This window comes from Toxotes jaculatrix, chromosome 12 (assembly GCF_017976425.1).
Source record: "Toxotes jaculatrix isolate fToxJac2 chromosome 12, fToxJac2.pri, whole genome shotgun sequence".
In the NCBI taxonomy this organism is placed as follows: Eukaryota; Metazoa; Chordata; class Actinopteri; family Toxotidae; genus Toxotes; species Toxotes jaculatrix.
Window position 1 is genome coordinate 1,656,994 of NC_054405.1, and position 6,414 is coordinate 1,663,407.

Consider the following 6,414-nt stretch of genomic DNA (forward strand, 5'->3'; position numbering starts at 1 on the left):
GCTGGGCAGGAATGTGCCGGAGATGTTGGAGCGGCTAGGCCAGATTTTCAGCAGACTCCATCAGGCCAACCTTAAGCTGAAACCCAGTAAATGCTGCCTTTTCCGCCGCCAAGTGACTTACCTGGGCCACGTCGTCTCAGGGGATGGAGTGGCCACCGATCCTGACAAAGTCCAAAAGGTGCAGGAGTGGCCAACACCTACGTCACTACAGGAGGTCAGGAGATTCATCGGCCTTGCATCCTACTACAGACGGTTTGTAAGAGACTTTGCCTCCGTAGCTGAGCCCCTCCACGCCCTGACAAAGAAACATGCACACTTCCAATGGACTGTAGAATGCCAGGCAGCTTTCGACGAACTGAAGCGCAGACTAACAACTGCGCCGGTCCTTGGTTACCCCCTCGATGAGGGCAACATGATACTGGACACAGATGCTAGTGATGTGGGCATCGGTGCTGTGCTCTCGCAGGTGCAAGAGGGTGAAGAGCGAGTGTTGGCTTATGGTAGCCGCAAACTATCCAAGACTGAACGGAATTATTGTACCACCCGGCGGGAATTGCTTGCTGTAGTGCAGTTCACATCACACTTCCGTCAGTATCTGCTGGGACGCCCCTTCATCGTGCGCACTGACCACAGCAGCCTTCGGTGGTTAACAAAGATGAAGGAACCTGAAGGTCAGTTGGCCAGGTGGCTCGAGAGACTCGGTGAGTACAACTTTGTGATTGTCCACCGACCTGGCAGGTTGCACAGCAATGCTGACAGCCTCTCCCGGAGACCCTGCCGTCAGTCCTGTCCATGCAAAATGTCCAGTCCTTCTCCCCAACTGGTGAACCGCAGTGATCAGGCGGTGCAGTGTGAGTTGGACTCTGACATCAATCCCGTGATGCTGAGTCCAGTGGGGGTGGAGGAAGTGGTGACCACTGATGCCGACCACTTAAAGCACTCAGAGAGAATCTACATGACTAAGACCACAGAACCTGAGCTCTTCTGTGGCTGGTCTCTAGAGGAGCTGTGTCGAGCACAGGAAGCTGACCCAGACATTGCACCTATCAGAACATGGATGCTGGCGAACAAAGAGCGCCCTCCATGGGAGACAGTCTCGCCATACAGTCCAGCCACAAAGACATACTGGAGCCAGTGGAAGCGGCTCTACATCCGGAATGGATTAGTGGTGAGACAGTTCTACTGTTTGGACGATACCCAGTTCTACCCCCAGATTGTGTTACCTCGTGTCTTCAGGCCGGACGTCATGAAGCAGATGCATGAGGGACAGGTTGGCGGACACTTTGGGGTGGAGCGCACTGTAGCTCGACTGCAAACCAGATACTTCTGGTTTCGAATGAGGGAGGATGTGGCCCTTTGGTGTGGCACCTGTACCAGTTGTGCATCCAAAGCCAGACCACGCAAGACTCCACAAGCCCCCATGGGTTCTGTTCGAGTGGGAGCACCAATGGAACGTGTTGCCTTGGATATCATGGGGCCACTGAATGAAACAGACCGGGGAAACAAGTATGTATTGGTGATACAGGACTATTTCACTAAATGGGTGGAAGCCTTTCCTCTACCAAATGACAAGGCAGTGACTGTGGCTGAGGTGCTTGCTTCAGAGTGGGTGTGTCGATATGGGGCACCACAAACATTGCACAGTGATCAAGGCCGGAACTTTGAGTCTGAGGTGTTCCAGAAAATGTGTGCATTGTTTGGAATCGAAAAGACACATACCACACCTTTCCGGCCCCAGTCAGATGGCCAGGTGGAGCGCTTCAATGCCACTCTCCAAAAGATTTTGGCCACAACGGCAGAGCGTTGCCACTGGGATTGGGACCTCATGATTCCCTATGCTACCATGGCATACAGGGCGACCAAGCACAGCGCGACTGGTTTCACCCCCAACTTCATGTTATTTGGAAGAGAAGTGAGTGAGCCAGTGGACCTGGTGGCTGGCCTGCCCCCAGACTCGGAAATGAGTCCTTCAGCCCCTGAATATGTCCAGCATCTGAGAGAGCGCTTAGAGCTAGCCCATCAAATTGCCCGGGAAGCTCTTAGTGAGTCTGTGAAACGAGCAAAGAGACAGTATGATAAGAACTGTTGCCGCACACAGTACAAAGTTGGCGATGCTGTGTGGTACCTTATTAAAGGTACAAAGGCCTTCAAGAACAAAGTTAAGAAGTTCCTTCCATCGTATGAGGGGCCATACTTCATCCTGGGACAGCTGGATGACCTAGTCTACCGTATCCAGAAGGGGCCCCGGACCAAGACCAAAGTGGTACATCATGATCAGCTGAAGCCATATCGCTGCCGTGACCCCTTGGACAACTCCTGGGCAATGCAGCAAGCACAGAGCTGGACACCAGTGGAGGTGCCACCCCCAGTTCTGGACAGTGACACTTCTGACGCCAGCCTGGACCTGTCCCAGTTGTTCTGCTTCACCGACACGGAAGACAGGTGTGCCTCACCAGATCAAGGAGTGGATGGTTCTGCCACTACACACCCCCCTGCATCTCCTCATATGAACTCTTCTGCTGTGCGGGGCTCTCAGGATAGTGGGGGTGGTGCGGCAGGAGAAGAGCAGCAGTCCCATCCTCCCCAGAGCCAAGGCCGCCAGCGGAGGGCACCTGTCAGGTTTGGGGAGTGGGTGGCTCACTAATGACTGTTGAAATAGCAGTGGACAGTTACGAAGTTTATGGTTACGTAGTGCACGAAGAAGCTGCTGTTGCAGATTGTTTATGTTTTTCTGAAAAGAAACAAAAGGGGTTACAGGTAATTTTGTTGTTAAAGTAAAAGCTAATTTTCTATATGTTCAGTTGTTCATTTAAAAAAAAAAAAAACAAAAAAAAACAAAAAAAAAAAAAAAAAAAACACCTTGGGCAGTAGCAAACTGTTTATTTCATGTGCCGCTGTAATTGTGATTGTTTCTTGCCAATGGTAATTCTGGAAGCAGTTGTGTTTTGGTAAATGTATGTTCAAGCTCAGTTTAAGTAGTCTGGGCAAACTGCATTGATGCCTTTTCAAAGTAATTTTCTTGGAGGTGCTGTGCACACAGTTTGGGAGAAAGGGTCTGCTCCAGGTCTTCGTTGTCTTACAGACTGCACTTTGACTACTACTCACCTGTATTGGACTCAGTAACGTTTACTGGTTATATTGTGATTTCCTTGTGAGCTGTAAATGCAGGTTGTGAATTCCAAGTTAACCCCTGATGTAAACTTGCCTGTATGTGGATTGGCTGGATTGTAATATGATATGATATCAATCCAGAGTGGGGGTAGTGTTATAAGAGTGGCCTGTCCTAAGAGGCTGGGCAGTGTATATGTTCTCTGTGCGTGTGTGCGTGCTCGTGCCTGTTCGGTGAATGAACGTGCGGAAGCGTGCGCGAGAGTACGAGGTATGCTGGGAGTGTGAGGCTGAGCGAGCAGTGCGTTAGCGGTATAAGTTTCAATACAGTGAACACAGAAGTTGGCAATAAAGTTGACGCTGCCAGGTGAACAAGACTTCCGGCTCGTTCTTGTTGGAGTTCTACCGGGGCGTGAGTGACAAGAAGCGGGGGGGGTTAACCACGAGCAGATACCGCTCGTCCCTGGAGCTTTTCAGTTCCTCTGTGCTCTCGGACCACGGTCGGGGAGCCGAACAGAAACGGTTAACACATGGAAACCATTTAAACACTGAAAGAATGGCACTGACTGAACCTTATAACTTACAAAAGTAGTTATTTACCTCATTTTGTCCACTGGCGATGCTGCGTCTGGATTGAAATGGCCTCCTTTCCAAGTGAAACGCGCCAATCTTTGACTTGTAGGGTTGAAACAACTCAACAATCTGAGTTACCTAGACTGTTCTAATTTAACTGAGGAGTTGACAATATTAATACTTAATATTTCAAGTTGGCCCAATGATTTAGATACTTTTAGTTGGACTAAGGAAAAAGAGTTGAGGAAACAAAAAAACCCAAATTCATTTTTACAGTGTATAGACACTGTTACAGTTATATATAGCCCGCTCAGGCAACTGAACCATCCCTTAGTTATGCTGCTATAGGCCTAGGCTGCTGGGGGACATCCCATGATCTACTGCGCACTTCTTCTTCTTTCTCTCTCTCCTCAGACCCACTCTCACATTTATTAGCCTTTATTACATGTCATTAACTCTGTGTCCTCTCTGTCCCGTAGTCCTGTGTTTGTTTCTCTCTGGTCTCTCTTTCTCTACCTTTCTGCAGGTACCTCTGGCCCCGGAGCTGCATGTTCTGTGGTCCTGGCTCCACCCACCTGCTGCTGTTTATTGTTTACAATGATCTATTTCTAACACGTTTAATGTTCCTTTCTGCTACAGATATATATTAATATATTAGATTAATATTCTTTGCAAACTGTAATGTAAATAATTACATCATGACGTCATGACAGCTTTTTGCCTCCGTGCTCTGTTTCCTATCATAACTGTAATCTGCTGAGCACACATTATCCAATAACTGTTCACTAACTGTAATGTAAATGCTGACCCACTAACATTGTCCATTGTCTGTATTATGCTACATGTCCTTCTCCCCCTCTCCTCCATTCCTAGCTGTCCTATCTTCCTCCTTTTCCTCCTTTCACCCAGCCCGGCCATCGGCAGGAGGGTCCCCCATCTGAGCCAGGTTCTGCTCAAGGTTTCTTCCTGTTAAAAGGGAGTTTTCCTTGCCACTGTCGCCTTAAGTGCTTGCTCTGGGGTCAGACTCTGGGTCTCTGTAAAGCGCTTTGAGAGAATATTTCGCTATATAAATAAAATTGAATTGAAATTGAATTGAACACCAGGTCTGCAGGTCCAGTGAGCAGCCTTTGTAAAAGAATGGAGCCTAAAGGCAGCATGATGTCATCAGCATATGCTGACAATGACACAGGGATATCACAGCCAGGAAAATGAACACCAGATCATGTCTTAGTTTGTGAAGAAGAGGCTCTATGGCCAGACTGTACAACATCCCAGACAGAGGACATCCCTGTCTGACCCCTCTCTGAATATCAAAAGGAGCACTAATGCCCCCCATTCATTTTCAGAACACTCGCAATGTCACCGTAAGGAACCTGGATCATGGCAATAAAACCTGAGCTCAAACCAAAAGCAGCTAAAGTTTGCCACATATACTGGTGTTCCCCGGTCAAAAGCTCTTTCCTGATCTATGGAGATCAGCCCAGTATCTTCACCCAGTGAGCCAGAAACCTCAAAGACATCTCCAATTAGAGTGATGTTATCATTTATCAGCCTGCCAGGTACACATTAAGTCTGGTCAGTGTGTATGACAGAAGCCATCACCTCCCTCAGTCTGTCACACAGTTCATTCAGCACCAACACTCTGTCCACCCCATGGGTTGGTGCATAGATATTAACAAAAACTAAAGTCACCTTTTCATACTGAGCTGTGATTTTCATTAAACAGCCTTTGATGATTTCCTCAACTACACAGGAGGAAGGACTGAAACTTCTGGAGAAGACAATCCCCACCCCCCGCTACAACTGGACTTATGTCTCAAATACACCTGTCCTGTATATTCCTGCCTTCAATCAACTTCATTCTCCAGGTTACTGTGGGTTCCTGGATCATCAGAACATCAGCTTTCTTTAGTTCCATCAGCTTAAAAAGAGCAGCTCTCTTAAGTCTATCTCTTGCCCCATTAAGAGTGCCCACACAGGGAAGCTGGTGTGGATCAGTGCCTTGCTCAGTGGCACCACAGCCATGGTCGCAGAGGCAGAGGATACACGTCTCCTTCACCACCACCGTATCCATTTTTTGCGCTTGGTTGAGGAATCAAACCCACAACCCTCTGATCTCAGGCTGGTCCAAAGTCCAAAGCTGCACTCTTAATGTACTGCGCCACGGCTGCCCTAAAAATACAAAGAGCAACCAGGTCCCACCGAGATTTGAACTCGGATCGCTGGATTCAGAGTCCAGAGTGCTAACCATTACACCATGGAACCACTACAGCTGTCCCTGAGATTTCTGGGCTGAAGCTGGGAGAGTTCAGTCACTCAGTTCATGAACTGATGAGACAACTTACAGAGTGAATAGAGTGGCAGAGTGAACACCAAAGTGCTTTAACATTTTTTGCACTTGGTTGAGGGATTGAACTCATGACCCTCAGATCTCAGGCCAGTCCAAAGCCACACTCTTAACGTGCTCCGCCACAGCTGCCCCACCTAAATGCCCAGATTTTTTTGTCAAGGGCCTCGCTGACTCAGTAAAAAGGTTCAGATCTGGGAAATGATCTTTCACCTTCACACACCTGCCGCCTTTAGTTCCCTGCAGGAATTTTCTGATGTCAGCAGGAGGATACAGACTCTGCTGATCCTCCTGTGTCGGTGTGACAGTGCCATTCCACTCCATAGAACATTTTACAGTTTTACTTCTTTTAAAAGTTTTTGCCCTATTTTGCACAATTTCTGTTT

General features: G+C 48.2%; 1 non-coding gene across 1 annotated transcript; it reads right to left on the minus strand.

Annotated features, from left to right (window-relative positions):
• Positions 1-5,874: 5,874 nt before the first annotated feature.
• trnaq-cug lies at positions 5,875-5,946 on the minus strand. Its single transcript has one exon. It is a non-coding gene; the product is annotated as a tRNA-Gln (tRNA).
• Positions 5,947-6,414: the final 468 nt, after the last annotated feature.